Consider the following 20,330-nt stretch of genomic DNA (forward strand, 5'->3'; position numbering starts at 1 on the left):
TGTGGCGATCTAATACAAAGGCTTGGGTGACAAGGATCTTGTTCGTCGAGTGGATGAACGAGGTTTTGGTCCCGAGGTGAAGAAGTATCTCCGGGAGAAGGACCTCCCATTCAAAGCCTTACTTGTGATGGACAATGCTCCTGCCCATCCTCCATCCGTTGAAGAGGACTTACTGGACGAATTCAAGTTCATTAAAGTCAAGTTCTTGCCCGCCAACACCACTCCAATACTCCAGCCCATGGACCAGCAAGTTATCGCCAATTTCAAGAAATTGTATACGAAGGCTATGTTCCAGCGCTGCTTTGAGATGACGGAAGGCACCAACTTACCCTCAGAGAGTTTTGGAAGGATCACTACTCTGTTTACAACTGCCTCAATCTGATTGACAAAGCCTGGCAGGGAATCACCAGGAGAACCCTCAATTCTGCATGGAAGAAACTGTGGCCCGACTGCGTTGCTGAACGAGATTTTGAGGGGTTCGAAACCGTCGAGAAGGGGGCAAGGGGAGTTGAAGACGAGAATTGTATCCTTGGGCATGTCCTTAGGGCTGGAGGTTGACACGGACGACATCGAGGACCTCCTGACTGAGCATGGGCAGCAGCTGACGACCGACGAGCTGTTGGAGCTCCACAAGGAGCAACAGAGACAGGTAACGGAGGAGATCTCATCTGAGGAGGAGGGGGAAGATGCTGCACAGTCGCTTCCTTCAAGCAAGAGATCAAGGATTATTTTTTGAAACACTGGGAAATTGTTAAAGTTTTATCGAGAAAATCACCCGAATAAGGCTGCGTCAGGGCGTGCAACAAATTTGTTTATCGATAATGGGGTGGGTCATTTCTATAAAATTTTAAAGAACAGGCAAAAGCAAGCCTCCATAGAAAAATATTTTTTCAAAATTGTGAAAGACGACACAGTGTCGCGTAAGCGTAAAATTAGTGATTGTAGTGAACGGTGGTCTCTAGAGAAAGAACCAGAAAGTCTTCCAGAAGTGTTCACGAGGGAGATTTCCCCCCCAAGCCATAACCCTCTCCTCCTCACCCTTCCCTCCTCCCGTCTCCGTCAAGCCAGCAGCCACACTCGCCAAAGGTAAAGTTCAGGTTTTACTGTGCATGCATATTAAATACTAGTTTATATTTAATTTCATTCTTCAATTTTATAATTTTATGTAATTCCTACACGAATTTTCAACCTTGAGAACAAAAATAAATGGAAAAATATGAATTGAAATGGTCATTCATGGTCGGGTGGAACGCATTATTTGCTTTTTATAACATTCTTATGGAAAATCCATTTAGGTTACGAACTTTTTTAGGTTACGAAGCAGGTTCTGGAACGGATTAAATTCGTAACCCAAGGTATTACTGTACTTGAGTTCAGAGCCTGGTCACAGTTAGAGATGGTAAATTGATCTCATGTTAAGTAACTGAATTGTTTCCCACATGATTACACCTCAAAGTGAATGAAAACAAATTTGAATATTTACCTGAATATCAATATGATAAACTATTTACTTTAAACTCAAACTTCAGTATTTACTCAAACACCATATGATAAATTATTTCATTCAAACTTACTATAATAGCATTTATGAAAGATTTTAGACAAGATGGGTGCGAGTAATGTAGACCACAATGATGTATATACTGTATATATATATGAACTGTGCAACAAATCAGTGAACCTACAGCATAAAGAATATTAACTACATACAGCGCAATGTAAATTACAAACACTCAAATTTAACTTACCTTTCCTGCATCATTTCTTTCCTCTTCAGTAGTCTCACTCTTGGAACCTTCATCCCTCAGACTCTCGTCAAATTCTTCTTCAGATGCTATTTCCTCCTCCTCCTCCTCTACCTCACCTTCTTCTTCAACTTCAGCTTCTTCCTCACCCTCATCCTCCAATCCTCCATCCTCCTTTTGTCCTTAATTCTTCATTATTATCACTAAAATTCATGGTTTCTTCATCTTCAAAATTGGCAGCGTCCATATTCTGCAAGGGATTTTTTTCTACAAGAGCTCAGGTTGACTACAGCATGAGAAATGAAAGTCAAAGACCGATAAAAAAATCCAAAGCATCTATTAAGTACAACCTTAATATCAAATCAGATAGAATCAAAAGATGAATACCCAAAACTACAGAAAAATTGCTCTGCCTCAATCACAACTATAGTTCTTCAGGGTATTGGAAAATGACAATTTGTCCAAAATTGCATTTTTCCTAAACTATACAAACCTGAGGTCCTTTTACAATAGGAAGGTACTAGCGGCAGCTGGATAGGTCGTAAGCTTTCGAACAAGGGGTTCGGTAGTTAACTGCTTGTCCGACAGGGCGCGCGCGCGCGACTGGTAGGTAAACAAATCACTTTTGCTTTTGGCCCAAGCAAAAACTGCAGAGTGAGGGGTGGCATGAGGTGGGGCTATGTGTAAAAGGACCTCAGGTTTGTATAGTTAGGAAAAATGCAATTTTGGACAAATTGTCATTTGTTCCGACACGGCATACAAACCTTCGGTCCTTTTACAATAGGAAGACTCACTTCTTGGCGGGTGGAATATGAGTCTTTTGTGAACAGACTGGTGTTCGCCCAACCTTGGAAGCCTCCCTGGTCGTAAGAGCGAGGGACCAGGGATCCAAGCCTCTGTCCGATTGATCGGGGTGTGCACCGCAGGATCAATGGTCAGACCTCTGGACCAAGTACTAAGAGAGAGGCAAGCCGTATACTCTTCTACCAGCAAACAAGAACAAGTTCCTATTTGCAAGAGGCAACAACGTTATGGTTTGTCTCTTGTTGGCATCCACTTCCCCCCCTTGTAGGAGGAAGTGGTGGATATTCGCTCCCATCCCTAGTGAAAGGGATAGGATGGGGCTCTGTCGAGTAGCTCAACCGGCATCTCGTCCTTATCCAGCAAGGTGATGACCGTATCCCTCTACCCACAGGTAGAGGGGTAGAAAAAGATAGGAAGAGAAGCCAGTCACTCTCTCATTCACTTATCTATTCTTTACAGTCACACCAGGACTCGATGCTGTTCAGCCTGCTAGGGTCTGGGTTAGCTAGACAACGTGTTGAGCAGCCACCACGGGTCCTAAGGCAAAACGATCCAAGGACCTGTGGGCAATATCCAAAAGGTAGAAGGAGGTGCCAGTGGTCTGGTTGTACCAGACCCCTGCCTTCAGCCTGCGCCACGGAGAAGTTCTTGTGTAACTCGAGGGAGTGTACTTCTAGGTCATCTTGGTGCTGACGAAGAGTCTTCAACACTCCGCCTGGGATGTCGAGTTTCTTCAGAAAGCGCGGTCGCGCTTTCACAGGACAAAGCAGCATCTCCTTCGCATCGAAGGCGTTGAAGCCCATTAGGGAGGGGATTGTGAAGGACTCTAACCGATCGTCAGGAACCGAAGGGTTCAGAGTCTTCGCTACGAATTCGGTACGAAATCGAGCGTCACGAATCCCCATCCCCTGGATGCTTGACTTCGCAGGCAAAGTCATGCAATTACCTCAGAGGAAAAGAAGGGAATTGTCGTATGACCTATCCTCTTCTCGACTTCAGGGGGATGATGTCCTGTCCCCATACTGGTCTATCCGTCCTGCAGCGAAGTTGTTGTTCTCGGTAGTGGATAGGACACCCGACACTCAATGGTGGGTGTCGATGGTATGGGTACTGTGACAAGCCGTTAGGACGAAGAAAAGATTGTTATGGAACAACCGAACTAAGTCCACAGCGAAGTTCGTAACAGACTTGGGTCGCTCTGACAGCGCTGCCTACTGACTGCGTTCGGTAGGAGGCAAGTTGTCCAAGCACCCGAGCAAGTCACGTGACCTTCGCCTTAACAGGGTTATGCCAAGAGACTAAACAAATAATTTGTTCGTCACCGATGCCAGAAGGCAAGGTGATGACTCTCTTAAGGCATGTGCCCAACAGGCGAAAGTCAATTGCCTTCTAGAGACCGAGGTCCTTGATGGCAAGATATCTCATAGTATAGTTGATTCTCGGGTAAGGAGAAACAACACTATGTACGTTGAAGACGAAGGTGTACAGAAAATGCAACCTACGTCTTCACAGCTGAACCGAGAGAAGGATTCTCAAGATTCTGAACCTGTGTTACAAAGACTGAGAACGCTAACCGCTATTGATTGCTGTCCGGTGAGGATCGTAGTTGCAATAAAAGGCGGAGCGCTTCCAGTAATGAAGACAGGGAACTACTGCCTGAAGAACTGCTTCTCATGGGCTGAACATTTGGAAGTAGAGCTGTCAGGTCGGAGAGTAGGCGATGTCTTCTGACATATCTGTTTAATTCGGGGCGAGCAATGAAATTGCACACCTACGAATACGAGATATTTTGAAGACAAACTCAGATGTCTGCAAAAATCATTCGCATTATCGCAGTGCGATGCAGCGGTTGACTAGTACAGACTTCTGTTACCGTGCGGTAAACAGAAAGATGACAGAGTCCAAGAGATATCTCTGTTGAAAATTCTCGCAATGTCGAAGGCGATGAAATCGAGCGTCACAGCAGTAGATGGTCCTTCATTATTGCGAGAATCCCCGTTAATCAGAGACCTAAGTCCATGATTGTTGGACAGAGATTACGGTTCAGGTAGTCAATCCAACCAGGGGAGAGAGAGACGTAACCGACCTGGCATCTCCGAGACCTAGCTGATACTGAGCCGCTATCAGGCAGTTCAATACGCAGTAGCTCTCGGTGACTCGTCATCCTGAGTTTGCCAGGTAATCCATTATTCCACGAAGGATACGTTCGGCTAGAACCATCGAGCATAAAGAATACGCTCGAGCAATTATATTTAACCGAAACGGATTTCGGTAAATACAAAAGCTGATTTGGTGTTGTCATGACAATACCAAGTATCTAAAATCGAAACTTGATAAGCTGCTGGGCAGGTTTGCAGGCAACCCCGAGTTGCAGTTCAATTAAGATACAATTCGTCTCGGTCACAAACCGTAGAGTTAACTACGGTATGCGCCTACCCCACGGACAATTCAACTGTTAAAGAATCATGTCGCGAGGGTAATATACGTAGTATATTTGTAGGTTCTGTACCACGACCTCCATCCTAAATTCTTTTCCCCTCGAGGAATGAGAATAAGGATTGGAGATCGACCGCCTTCGTTCTCTTATTCAAGAGAGTGAAGGAGAAGTCTTTCCCAAAGGAAAGCTTCAATGGTGAACAGAATACCGAAGACGATAGTTCAAGCCAAACTGGAAGTTCCCGTCCGTTCTTCTCTATTCCAGGTTAAGCGCCTACTGTGAGATACTCTTCTTTCAGCAGCGGTCTTCTTCCAATGCTAGAAATTACAGGAATTCGAGCATAAGCGAGGTTCCCGATTATCGTGTAACAATTATCGGGGGGGATTCTCGCTCACTTTGGACCGTGGTCTCGCCTGAGTGTTTGGAGATCGTAAAAAAACTCGAACACTCTGAGTGCGCTAGAAATTCCGTAGAATTCTAAGCACTCTGCGAAACCCCCACCGAATTCGTCAGACGATATCGGCTGGTGGTTCCTCTCGATTCCGTAGAAATCGAGAAAGGGCAGGATCCCTCCTCAATGACGGGGCTTACGTCAGGTAGGGACCCAGACCCGAAGGTCCCCCCGGCAGCGCAGCCCCTAACGTGGGATCTTACAGAGAAATCTCTGTAGGATCCCTCCCCTTTCCCTCGTAGCCGTAAGGAGAGAGGGAATGGGGGAGGAATTGGATACTGGCTCGCCTTCCCAGCGGATCTAGCAGTTGGAGAAGAAAGGAGCAGCCATCGCCTTACGGCGATGGCCTCTCAGAGCCTGCAAAACGTATCGTCAGGAGGAAAACGTTTTTCCGAGGAGGGTTACGAACTCATACTGTAGGTAAAGTGTTCTCCGCCCCACTGTGAACGTCGTCTGGGTGGGGCTGATCGACACCTGACAGTAGAGAGCCGATACCGCTCCGACTCATTCCAGTCCTCGTCGAGGTCGAAAACCTCAGGAGGACGAAGGGGTATTTAAATACGGTGTCCGAAGACACGTATAAACGCCTCTGTCGCAGTAGAGGAGGTGAAGTAGCTTGTTCGACCGTCCAGAACTGAGAGAGCCTTCTTGTCCGGAGACGAGAGACTACCTGGTTCAACACAGTCGGCAAGCTCCGATCGCGGCCGACCCACCGTCGATTTGGGTTCCCTCTCGGGCCCCAAAACGACTCGAGCCGAGACGTGGCTCTGCTGGTGGGAGCGGCGATCCTTCCCCGAGGTCATTGTGCTGACGAATCAGCGCCGTAACCTCGGCAAAGTTCCTCTGGATCTCGGAAGTCACAGCATCTTGCAGAGTGGGGACCGTTAAGCCCTTCGAACAAGAGCATATTCCGAGAACCTTCCTCCTAAGAAGGGGGAACAGCGACAGCCCTCTCGGTCTTCCCCATCCACTTGCGCATACGCCCTGGGCCGGTCCAAGAACCGTGCCTGGCACGTAGGGCGTTGTGGTGGGATCATGAGGGGCGCACCCTCACGATCACTCCTCAATACCTCGCTCCTCCCGGTGTAACCGAGTGGTGGTTTGAAGGTACGGGAAGAGGCAGACCTGACGCTCCCTCGTTGCTCGCTGCAGAACCAGCAGGCTGGAGGGCTGCAGGCGATCGTCAACACCGCGGTGGCGATCGAGCTGCAGGCCTGGTCGAACCGTCTCGCTGTGGAGAACGGCTGGACTGAGCACAGCGGCCCCGATCTCGAGTGTCAGAAGAGCTGGTGCTGGTTGCCGTACCCGGTTCGTTTCTTTGTGAGAGCGACGGTTAGGCGACCTGCAGGCTCCACTGTCACAGTGAGACCGGTGCTTGTCCTCACGGCACGTCACGTCGCTGGTTCCAGCCGTGGCTGGCACCGGCGAACGGGAGGACCTCTTCCCAGCCTCAGCCCGTGGTCGGTCGTGGACCGTCACGTCCCCGGGTAGCCAGCTGTTCGCCGCGAGAGTGGAGCTGGTCTGGTGAGAGTCGCATGAGCGGCTGTCACCAGTCTTCCGCCCCGTTCCCGCCGTGAACCTGACGCTGAGCGGACTCAGAGGTCTGGTTCCTGGCTGCACGGTCGCTGGTAGGCGACCGTACACTCGGTACCTCCCTGCGAACGAGAGGCCGAGACGGACCCTGATGCAGTGGCAGAACCACTGACACCAGGCGAGGGAGTACCGTTGTTAGCCGGTACCCCTCTGGTCCCCGTAGTCTTCTTCCTTGCGGAAGAAGAGACGGGCCCCGCCCCGTCTCCCTAAGGAGCAGGAGGACCGCGGAAGGAAACCCTCCCGTCCCACCGAGGGTAGACGGGTCCCGAGAAGCTCCCGAGGGAGACTTCTTAGAGGGAGGAGGCAACCTTCTTCTTCCTCGGCGTGAAGCCTTAGAAGTCGAAGGGGAAGGGGAAGAGGCGGCAGCCGACGACGATGAAGAAGATGAAGACGACGACGACGACACCTTCCTCCTCTTCTTCGTCAGCTTCCTCAGGACAGACGTAAGATCTGCTATCCAGGGCGGAGCCGGGGCTGCTGTAGCCGAAGCCACAGGGCCCGGACGCACCTGTACAGACAGACCAAGTCTGGGGTAGTACCACCACGAACAGGACGACATCAGCAGGTATGGGCATCTCAGGAACAGCAGGCACAGCCAGCACAGCATCGGTAGGGACAGCCAACGCAGCAACGGCAGGGCAGGGACAGCCAGCGCAGCAACGGCCGGGACAGCCAGCGTAGCAACTGCATGGACAGTCAGCCCAGAATCGGCAGGTACGGCAGGCAGCACCGGAAACACAGGAAGTGGAGCAGCAGCCAGCAACATCCTGGTACCGGCGGCAGGTCCAGGGGCGAGCTCTAGGGCAGCGGAAGTGTGGTCGCTGCAGCGCGGCAACCACGAGCGGCGGCGGCACGACCCCCTCTCGGTACGGCGAACGGCACTTCACAGCGGCTGTAGGCAAGACTGTTACCACGTGAGGCGAGTACACCATGAGGAGGGACGTCGTCACCTGGTTGCGTGGTCACCACTCCATGGGTGACCGCAGTAGGCCCAGACATAGAAACCGCAGCCCCTGGACACTAGCACGCCCTGCAAATGGAAGGACGCCCATACCTCACCAAGGTCCACCCTCGTGGCAGTAGCACCTGCGGAAATAACAGTAGTAGCGATTAGTGGGGGGGTTTAAAAGTCCCCTCGCGCGGGGGGGTGGGGGGTGAGCCCTCTCCGAACGAGTGGAAGACCCCTAATACAATTTGTAAATCGGGCACCGAAGCCCCGCCCCCCCGCGCTCGACGGATCGGGCGAGGAGAAAAGGCACCGATAACCTCCCCCCCCCCCCAAGGGGAAGGGCCATCTGTGGGAGCTGAGCGGGGGGGGGGGGGGTTCTCGTTCCCCCCCCCGCACAAGTACCCATGTACCCATGGGCCACCGAGCGCCCTCCCCCGCGCTCGAAGGACGGGCGAGGAAGAAGAACCCGATAACCCTCCCCCCCCCCCCCAAGGGGAAGGGCCATCTGTGGGAGCTGAGCGGGGGGGGGGGGGGTTCTTGTTCCCCACCCCCCGCACGTACCCAGGTAACCAAAACAATATAAGAGCCCGAGAGCAATCGTGCCATCGGGCCCGAATGCAAGGGCATAAGGATCAATTCCCCAGACTGAGCGGAACTTGAACCAAATAAATATTGATGCAATCAATAATAAAGGAATAAAATGAAAATGCATCTGCATTACGATTCACTTCACAATGAATAAGGGCTCGGATCGAGCGCATTTGCGCCCTCGGCGCAAGGGTGAAAGGATCCATTCCTTACCTTTATGGATCAAGGTTTCTGGGAACCTTGATCCATAATGAATTGATGCAATCAAAAAATATATGAAAATGAAAGATACTGCGCTTGCGATTTCACTTCATACAAATAAAAAGGGGAAGGATCAATTCCCGGGAATAGCGGAAACATTGATCCCAGTAAACAATGCAATCTCAATAAAAAATGAAAATGAAAAAGAACTGCACTTGCGATTTCACTTCATTCAAAAATAAAAAGGGGGAAGGATCAATTTCCGGGTAAGCTCGGACACTGATCCAAAATGAGTATTGCTACAATCAAAATAATATATGAAAATGAAAAAGAATACTGTACTTGCGATTCCACTTCCATACTGAATAAGTTTCCGTGCCGAGCGCATTCGTTCGGCAACGGGCATACAGGTCAAAAAAATATAAATGAAAAGAGCACTTACTTACGATTTTACTATCACATTTCCAACCCAATCTACGCTCGGGAGCTCGGAGCGAGCGCTCCCGCCTCGGCACCGAGCATACACAATACGAGGATCATTTCTGGGAAAATGAAATCCGCACTTACGCCCTTCAGTCCCGGCACTCGGTTAATCGGAGGGCGTGGTGAAACCAAGATCCTTTAATTCACAATTGAATTCAATGAAATGATTGTACTTACAATTCAGTTTCACTAGATAAATAGAAAAAGAAAAACACAATCATGCGAAAGCAAACGACGATGAAGCGGGCAGCAGAGAGCGATGATACACGTCCACACGCCAGCAGGCCGAAAGCAAAGTGATTTGTTTACCTACCAGTCGCGCGGCGCGCGCCTGCGGACAAGCAGTTAACTACCGAACCCCTTGTTCGAAAGCTTACGACCTATCCAGCTGCCGCTAGTACCTTCCTATTGTAAAAGGACCGAAGGTTTGTATGCCGTGTCGGAACAATGAAACTTTAATGTAAATTACTGCAGTTCATTTTGTACTGCAACATAATGGGCTGAAGCATGATTGGTAACTCAAAATGACAGTTACGCTTATTAAGTAGTAAGTGTCAAATCAATATCATTAACAACTACCAAAATAAGAACGTTTTCATGATATTGCTCGATAATGGAAATTTTTCCTTACATACAACACACATCACCATGCTTCAATAACAAAATTTTAATAGACAAGCTGAGACAACATTGAAATTTTCTTATTCTTGTCTTATTTATTAAAGTCTGGTTATTTTCTCATGCTAAGAATAAATTTCTCATGCTAAGAATAAATAACTCATAGCAGGTAGAGACAGAGACTGGAAGCTGCATTAAACTCTATGTACTATTTTAGTATTTAACCCCTCTTGAGCTGAATCAGAATCATGTGGGTTTAATATCTAAATATAAATTTATGAGATACAGCTAGATATATAACTCACGCTGTCAAAAAACTGTTAGAATTAAAGTAGTAAACACTAAGTCTGAGTATAACTACTGTGTTTTAAGAACTTCAGTATGTTCATTCAGTGATGAAATCAATGAACAATCTACTCTCAGAAAAATACCGTAAATACACAATATAAGCAGAGGGCAAAATGTCTTTTTAACCCAAAACCATTGCCCACTAGAGGGAGTGACTCTGGAAGGTGGGAAATTTCCATCTGACTTACTGAACGGAGTAAATGACCACATTAATTGTCCACACAGAGAAACAGTCACTCTCTACACTCATAGTATCCCCCTGAATAAAGTCCTCCTAGTATCTGAAACTTACTTCATCCATTGATGTTTCATTCCAAGCTGAGTCTATTTGCTGTCCAGATATTTCTGAATGTTCACTTAACCTGCCATCTGAGCCACTTAGAGTCGCGAGATTCACGGCAGCATCTGAGACTGAACTCAGATGCTGGCCACTGCCATCACTGCTGACAGCCTCACTTATATCCATAATGTTATTATCAGCATCTTAGTACTTTCCACAAGAACACTTTAACATTCCTGAAATCACAAATATTAATACTAAACTGTACTTATGATATCCAACAAACATAGGGATTGATCATGATATCACAAATTTTTAAAACACCCTATAAGTTGTACTTTTTCTAGGTCTACACACCAGTGTCTTTTATGTAGGCAATATCCTCAGCACGAGCTAAAATCAGTCACTGAAACTTGGTAACAAAGTAGTTAACAGTGGTAGGTGGGCGATGGGAGGAACCCCAGACTAACCTGCCATTATCAAGCACTTTCTCGTTCACCATCAGTGACAATGCAGTTGGTCAAGGTGAAATTATGATAAAAGGTTCTGGTTTACATACCTAGGAAAAATATACGAGTAAAAATTTCCAATTTGTTTCTACACTGAATTCAAACCATTGCCTATTATGTAGAAGACCCAATCCTTGGGCAGAAAGACAGTTAGTTAAGTGGCAAACAGATTCTCCAACCAGAAATGCCATGTTCCTGGGCATGATCACGAGCAAGTGAGCAATGATTTCTGGAGCCTCTATTAGAATCTGATACTATAGGCCACTGAGTCAAACTAAGATGTATCTGAACTCTCACTTTCAAAAAACTTCATATAACCAAGTTCTGTCCTAAAGACAGGGTAGAACAGTGTATCTGGGGATCTTTTATGCATACATTATATCCAAATATGAGGGTTCACACAATCCTATGTATACCGATCATCAAAAACACAGCGTAACATAAAACAGCAACTGGTTGTATGTGAACCTTCTGTCTGCATATATTAGTGATCTGAGAACCATGAGTATCTTGTGTATTGTGCAAGAGAGTAACACCAACTCTTCTTTGCATACCTCACCAGAGGTAGGAACAGGGGAAGTGTCCAGGACAGCAATAATGTTTTGGAGGCAAACAGACACACCTGGCATCATTTGCACACACACAGAGCAAGTGAACAAATCCTCTTGCTCACCCCAAAAGAAGGAATGTGCTCACTCAAAGTCCAACATACTCCACATGAGACGGCTCTCAAAACTTCTACTTCCCACAGAAGGAAGGTGAGGCAAAAGGAGACACGGAGGAAGCTCTCAATGAGGAGGAAGACGATGACGACGACACGCATTTTTAAATTTAAGTATTTCCAAGTTTGCTTCTTCTCAGCAACAGTACAAGATATGATGAGGCAGAAATGACACTGGAAGACTATAGCCTTTACTTGATATTACAGGGGTATCCCCACAAGTAAGAAAATTGCATTAAGTTCCTTAGTGGACACAGCCACAGAAAGAAAAAGGACAATTGTATTACCAAGCGGAACCATCTCTCAACACTCCAATGAAGGCCACGACAAAGAACTGATATGTACACAAGCTTCTTTGATGTGAAGCTGTCCTACTTAATGTATTAAATGGAGAGAAATCCTCTTCAAACAAACCAGTGGACATCTTTTGGCCTTCCTCCATTGCTCCAGAGCATTTCAACTATGAAGGAGACCAGCCAGCATACTCCTATCACAAATGTAGAAAAATGAAACTAGTTACACTAACATCAAGGTCACAGAGGACCTAACTTCCAATTACGTATGTCCTTCATATCTTTCATTATTCAAATCGTGATTAACAGATGAGAGAAGTTTCCTCTTGATAGCCAGTCAGAGAACAAGATGTCTTAACTCGACAGCAACCAAAGATAAAATGCTTGATGATGGCAGGGGAGTGAATGGGAGTAGGGGTGGGGTTTCCACCCATACACCAACCTATATCACTTAACTACCTTATTATCAAGTTTCAATGACCTATTCCAGCTCATAATGAGCAATATGTACTCTACTGTAATGCAAAAATTGGCTACAATTGTAATAATCCTATGTAAAAGCACAAAATCTTTCCTTACAAACCCAGTCTGTCTACATATAACTTTCATTTAAAAAAAACTGATGCAATCTCATTCGTAATGAAAGTATGGATCATCTAACAGACACTGCTGACATTCTACCGCTCAAAATAATTAGCCAAAATAAAGACTACCTTTGATACATTTTGGGGACTGAACTCATTCTATACCTAATATGTTCAATAGCACAATACAGGTAAATATCAAAATAGTATTGCAGACTAAGCAAGGCTGATTAACTTCATAAAGCATTAAATGAACACATTACTTATAAGACTCGAATATCTCTTCACACATGAGGCAAACACATTCACTTTTCAATTTTCCTCAAAACTTCTAAAATAATGATTCAATGTCACAATTAGAATAACTTGTCTCTTCAAAACATAATTCTGTGAGAAATTCAATAGTTACTTTGTGCAGTTTAGTAAATAAAGTGGATAGCCAACGTGGCTATGCAGAATAGTTTCAGGGTGAACCAAAGTGGTGCATGCATCAACTAATAGATGCTTAGGAATGCTAAATATACTATAAATGGCATAAGAGATTTCTATGGGAGGAGAAGGAAGTTTAGAACCATGTTGAGGTCAAACCCCATTAGGAACGAGGATCTTCCTTCACTTGTTATCAGCACCTCTCTCCTTCTCCAATAATCTATGCAGAATGAAATTCCTTCAAAGCTATATTCATAATTTAGAAAGACTGCCAATTGAGCTCTACGTCTCACTTCAGCTCACATACTTTCCAGCCTGCCCAAGACCTTCCATTTCTACTCATTAAGGCTTTTAGAGTTTCTCCCATGGCATTCCCAATTCCTGACCCTGTGTTAGGACTTTACATTTAACATTCTACAAAACTTTTTATTTACTGTCTTGAACTGAGCTAAGAATTTAACCCCGCCAAACGTAACTGTTAGCTAGTTAACTTTTGGTTCAAAGGATTTCTCTCTCTATCTAATGCCATCATTCTTCTTCTTCTTCTTCCTAGCTTAAACCCATTTTTATAAGGGGTCGCCATTGCGAATGAGTCGTCTCCATCGATTTCTGTCCTGTGCCTCGTTCTCATTTATACCTTTCAATACCATATCTTCCCCTACACAACTACACAATCACGCCATCTCTTTCTTGGTCTTCCCCTCTTCCTTCTACCCCACACTTCTATTTCCATCGTATGTCTTCTAACATGATGTTCCTCCCTTCGTAATAGGTGTCCATACCATCGAAGCCTTCCTTCCTGTATTTTCTTCGATATTTCAACTACCTTTGTCGATCCTCTTATATACTCATTTCTAATCCTATCTTCCCTTGTTACTCCTGACATCCATCTCAACATTCTCATTTCTGCTACATCCATCTTCTCCTCTGTTTTCCTCATACTTGCTGTTTCTGTTCCATCATTATATTTTATATTTTATGACAATATTTTGGTGAACATACATAACATAATTTGGGGATTGTAGTAAAGAAGAAAAAAAAATTCATGACCTTTGGAACCTCATACTGCCAACAGTAACTGGATTCTTCTGCAAACCATCTATGCCAAACTAAATAACATACTATAGTTAAGAGGTCTAACATCTTAAAAGCAATTCGAGTCCTGGTGATAGGTCCTATTACCAGATCATTCAACAAGTATTAACATTTCTTACTGCAAGTAAGCTGCAAAAAATTTAGGCTTAACTTGTGAGACACATTAAAGATTGACAATATTTGAAGAAACTGAACTGCTATCATTAAAATGGGAAGTACAGAATACAGAATCTCCTCTACATGCCTCCAAAGAGTGATGAGGTTAGGTTAGGTTATAGGCTAACACTGTTAAATGGTACTTAACCATCATTTTCTTTTTCTCTCATGATGGCTCACAGGAAGCATATGTTTTTCCCAATTCATCTTGCGTATTTTCAGTGCACTTTACAAATGCTCTTGGCACTACAATAATTACTCGTATATTTTGCCTCATCCTGGTAATCACTGTCAGCCCTCAATGTTTGAGAGGTACAGATAAGGGTAACCATGCAAAACACAAACTACCTTTACCCAAGAATACTGGGGGGGAAAAAATGATATTGTTATTTTACAATAAAGTTTTGTACATACTACCTGGCAGACATATACTTAGCTTACGTCTCTGACGTCACGACAGAATTCCAATCCGCGGCTAACGCGACAGGTAGGTCAGGTGATCTACCTTACCCGCCGCGTGGGAAGCGGGTGTAAGAACCAACATACCTTTCTTGCCAGATTTTTTCTCTCTTATACCTGTCTCCTGAGGGGAGGCTGGGCGGGCCATCAATCGTATATGTCTGCCAGGTAAGTATGTACAAAACTTTATTGTAAAATAACAATATGACATTGTTATGATACAATAAAGTTTCATACATACTTACCTGGCAGATATATACATAGCTATAGACTCCGTCGTTCCCGACAGAATTTCAAATTTCGCGGCACTCGCTACAGGTAGGTCAGGTGATCTACCGCCCTGCTCTGGGTGGCAGGACTAGGAACTATTCCCGTTTTCTAATCAGATTCTCTCTTCCACCTGTCTCCTGCGGGGAGGCTGGGTGGGTCTCAATTGTATATATCGCCAGGTAAGTATGTATGAAACTTTATTGTATCATAACAATGTCATTTTCATACATTCAACTTACCTGTCAGTATATACATAGCTGATTGACACCCTTTGTGGAGGGCAAGAGACAGCTAACTAACTGACTAGACAGGTAAACAACATATGTTGTAGGTATAAATAACCTTAGTTCCTACCTTCTTAGATGGAAGACTTCGTGGCTACTGCCCAGGAGTCTGCTTCATCTCAAGAACCTTAGCGAGATAGTGATCTGTGGCCAAGAATTCTTGTGGATCTGTCGATGGGGTCTCTTCCACTTACTCGACAAGAACCTAACTGGCGTTTTGTCAATGGAGCACATCCGCTTATATGACAACACGCACTTATTTAAGGAGCACAAGAACCAATCCCGATCACTCCCCGATCCTAACCCTGTTAGTTCTAAGATTGCCTAGAGTTATCCCAAACTCTTAGCAAACAACACAAACTCGAAACTCATACATACAAAAATTTTTTGTACCCCTCTAATAGTCAGATGTCACTCGATTTCAAATGAAGCGAAGTGAAGGCCGCTTGTGCGACAACTGACACTCCCATACACCGAAAACACCCGAGAACACATCCGACAAGAGGTTACGTACACAATTTAAGGATTGTGCTTTCTCCTTTACCCAGAACCGTCTGTGCTGACACAACGGACCTAACGAAAAACATTTATCATACGTAACTCGCACGTCTTTTAAATAATGGGATGCAAACACGGAGTTGCATCTCCAATAAGTTGCGTCCAAAATGTTCTTGAGTGACATATTTCTTTGGAACGCCACAGAGGTTGCGATTGCCCTAACTTCGTGGGCTCTCACTCTTAAAAGATTAAAAGAATCATCTGGACAATTCTTATGAGCTTCTGCAATAACACTTCTAACAAAGAAGGCTAAGGCGTTCTTGGACATTGCTCTCTTGGGGTCTTTCACTGAGCACCAAAGACCTTTTCGCGAACCCCCCAACTGCTTCTTCCTGTCCAGATAAAATTTTAGAGCTCTAACTGGGTGCAAAGGGATGTTTCTGCCTCTCTGCCCACCAAACTAGAAAGTCCTTTCACTTCGAAGCTCCTGGGCCAGGGATTCGAAGGGTTTTCATTTTTGGCAAGAAAAAGGGACTGAAATGCACAAATTGCAGAGTCTCCTTTGAAGCCAACTCTTGATTCAAGGGCGTGCAACTCACTGACTCTTTTTGCCGTTGCCAGAGCCATCAGAAACAAACACTTTCTAGTGATGTTACGAAACGAAGCAGTGTGAAGTGGTTCGAATTCCTCTGATGATAAAAATTTAAGAACCACATCTAAGTTCCAGCTTGGAACCTTAGGTTCAAGTGATTTCGATGTTTCGAAAGAACGAATGAGGTCGTGCAAATCCTTATCATTCGTTAGATCTAATCCCTGTTTCTAAAGACTGCTGAAAGCATACTCCGTCCCACCCTTAATGGTTGGTACCGAGAGATGCGACTTTTGTCTAAGAAACAGAAGGAAATCCGCAATTTCGGTCACAGAGGTACTGGAAGAGGACAGCTTCTTCGACCTGCACCAGTTTCTGAAAACTTCCCACTTCGATTGGTACACTCGCCTAGTAGATGATCTGCGGGCTCTAGCAATTGCGTTTGCTGCCTGGCGAGAAAAACCCCCTCGCTCTGACAAGTCTTTCGATAGTCGAAAGGCAGTCAGAGCAAGAGCTGGGTAGATTTTGATGGTACCTCTCGAAGTGGGGTTGTTTGAGCAGATCTATTCTGTTTGGAAGAGATCTGGGGAAGTCCACCGTCCATTCCATCACCTCTGTGAACCAAATTTGAGCTGGCCAATACGGAGCAATCAGAGTCATCTTGGTTCCTTCGGATGCCACGAATTTTCTGACTACTTCCCCCAGTATCTTGAACGGGGGAAAAGCGTAAACGTCTATCCCTGACCAGTCCAGGAGAAAGGCGTCTGTTGCATAAGCCCGGGGATCTTCCACCAGGGCACAAAATGTTTCTATTCTCTTGGAGAGGAATGTGGCGAAAAGATCTATTTGAGGCTTCCCCAAAGGAGCCAAAGGCTCTGCCAGACTTCTGAGTGGAGTGTCCATTCTGTGGGAAGGACCTGGAACCTCCTGCTCAATCTGTCCGCTCTCACATTCCTCTCCCCTTGGACAAACCTTGTTAGAAGAACTACCTTCCTTTGGTTCGCCCAAATCAGTAGATCTCTTGCCAGCTCGTACAGAGCAAAGAGTGCGTCCCTCCTTGCTTCTTGATATAAGCCAGGGCTGTCGTATTGTCTGAATTTATCTGTACGACTTTGCCTCTGACTATGTGTTCGAAGCTCTTTAGCGCCAGGTGAATTGCTAAGAGCTCTTTGCAATTTATGTGCCATGACACCTGTTCTGCTGACCAGGTGCCTGACACTTCTTTGGATCCCAATGTTGCCCCCCAGCCCGACTCCGAGGCGTCTGAAAACAATGTCAGGCTTGGGTTCCGTACTTGCAGGGACACTCCTTTGTTTTCCTTTAATGGAATCAACCACCACTTCAAATGGATGTTTATTTCTTGCGAGATTGGAAACGTGTCCGAGAGCTGACCTGTCTTCCAACTCCAACTTCTTCTTAGAAGAACTGAAGCGGTCGAAGATGTAATCTTCCTAGGAGAAAGAACTGTTCCGAGCGAGGAAAGGGTTCCCAGAAGGCTCAGCCATTCCCTCGCTGAAGTGCGCTCTTTCCCTAGAAAGTTCGATACTGTGGTTCACAGCCTTTCTTTATTTCTCTCTTGAGATGGAAAAACTCGAAAACCGAGAATCCATCTGAATCCCCAGATAAACCACGTTCTGGCTGGGGATCATCTGAGACTTCTCGAGGTTCACGATCAATCCCAATGATTTTGTCAATTCCAGTGTTGTTGACAGGTCCTCCAAACACTGCTTTTGCGACCTGGCTCTGATGAGCCAGTCGTCCAGGTACAGGGAGACGTTTATCCCTTTCAAATGTAAGTGTCTTGCTACATTTTTCATCACGTCTGTGAAGACTTGAGGAGCCGTGGACAGGCCGAAACACAGGGCCCTGAACTGATAGACTCTTCCTTCGAACATAAATCGAAGGTATTTCCTCGACGAATGGTGGATTGGGATGTGGAAGTATGCGTCCTGAAGGTCTAGGGACGCCATCCAATCCCCTTGCCGCAGTGCTGCAAGGACTGAAGCAGACGTTTCCATGCTGAACTTCTGTTGTTCGACGAATTTGTTCAGCGCACTTACGTCCAGTACCGGTCTCCATCCCCCCGAGGCTTTTGCTACAAGAAACAAGCGATTGTAAAACCCCGGGGAGTTGCAATCCAGCACTAGCTCTATTGCTCTTGTCCCACATCTGTTCCACCATCTGACGAAGAGTATCCATCAGAACATGGGTCCCTGTATCTGGGCGGACAACTTCCCTCGGTGATGTTGTCAAGGGAGGAATGTCCTTGAATGGGATGCGATACCCCCTTCTTGATAATCGACATCGTCCAAGGATTCGCTCCTATGTCTTCCCAGGCTTTCACAAACGAATGTAGCCTGGCTCCTACGGGTGTCTGGAGGACAGACTTCTCACTTCCCTTTCTTAAAGGGACGGAAGGAAGACCTACCTCTCTTTTCGGTTGACTTCCTTCTGGCGATCGATCTAGTTGGAAGACCTCCTCGAAAGGGCTGTTGCTGAGCTGGGCGAGCCACTTTCTTTTCCTCACTTGCCACAGGCCTACTCTTCCTTGAGGATTGTCTAAGGAGATCCTGGGTGGCCTTTTCAGTCAGAGAATGCGCGATATCCTTCACCAACTGCGAGGGAAAAAGGTTGTTCAGAGAGAGGCGCAAACAATAAGGCGGCTCTCTGCGAAGGAGAGACGGCCTTCGTGAGGAAAGCACTGTGAACCGCCCTCTTCTTTAAAACTCCTGCACCAAAGAGGGAGCATACCTCAGCCGATCCATCCTGAACAGCCTTATCAATGCAGGCGAGGATGCTATTTAGGGTTTCTGGGTCGAGTTGTTCCTTTTCCTGCGATTTCTTGGCCAGAACCCCAAGGGACCAATCTAAGAAGTTAAAAACTTCTAAAGTGTGAAAAAGTCCCCCCCTTGATGAGGTGGTCCGTTTCCGAAAGGCCCCATGTTACCTTCGCTGATTCAAAGCGTGCCTTCTCGACGAATCCACCAAACTCGAGAAGTCTGATTCAGCTGAAACGGCAGAGACAATCCCATATTCTCTCCCGTTTCGTACCAAATGCCTCTCCTCCCTGTAAGTTTAGGGGAGGCATACAAAAGACCGTCCTTCCTAAACTCCTTCTTCTTCTTGAACCAGAGTCAAGAGATTGAAGAGCCCATCCTCATAGAAATAGCAGGCTTCATTTTAAGGAAGGAGGAAGACTTGTGTGTTTTCGTGCTCGAAAACAGAGAGCGTGGAGAAGGGGGAGCAGCTGGCGTCAAAGAGTTCTCCATATTCTTCCAATAGAAGGGACGAAAGAACTTTATAATTAGAAGATCCTTCCTTCATTTCGTCCTCCGAGGCATCTTCTGGGTTGATAGGCTCGGAAGGAGAAGGCTCCCTTCTTTCTTCTGACTCTTCTCTTACTCTCTTACGAGTGTCAGGTTCTTCATACGAGGGATGCGCCTGGTGTACAGCAGGAGTATCTCGCCTGGGAGGAGTACGTGTTTGGAATACTCCTGGCGCTTGGCAGGCGCAGAGCGCCTCGAATACTCCTGCTTCTAGTAGGCGCATCTTGTTCAGAATACTCCTTGCACGTTGGGAGGAGTATTAAGTTCCGAATACTCCTGGCGCCTGTTAGGAGTATTAAGCTCAGAATACTCCTGGCGCCTGGTCAGGAGTATCGCGCTTTCGAATACTCCTGGCCGCCTGGCAGGTAGTATCGCGCTTCGAATACTCCTGGCGCCTGTTTTAGGAGTATTATAAGCTCAGAATACTCCTGGCGGCCCTGGCAGGAGTATCGCTCGTCCAGATCCGAATACTCCTGGCGCCTGGGAGGAGTAATCAAGCCTCGGAATACTCCCTGGGCGCCTGGGAGGAGTATTAAGTTTCCGAATAAACCTGCCTGGCGCCTGGGAGGTAGTATCTTCTAGGCCCGATGACTACATCCCTGGCGCCTGGTAGGAGCACG

General features: G+C 46.3%; 1 protein-coding gene across 2 annotated transcripts in view; it reads right to left on the bottom strand.

Moving 5' to 3' along the window:
- The window catches only part of LOC135222712 (uncharacterized), a 135,521-nt gene that overhangs the window by 80,021 nt on the left and 35,170 nt on the right, over positions 1 to 20,330 (bottom strand). The window lies entirely within an intron of this gene.

The sequence above is a fragment of the Macrobrachium nipponense genome, chromosome 8, assembly GCF_015104395.2.
Source record: "Macrobrachium nipponense isolate FS-2020 chromosome 8, ASM1510439v2, whole genome shotgun sequence".
NCBI classification, from domain to species: domain Eukaryota; kingdom Metazoa; phylum Arthropoda; class Malacostraca; order Decapoda; family Palaemonidae; genus Macrobrachium; species Macrobrachium nipponense.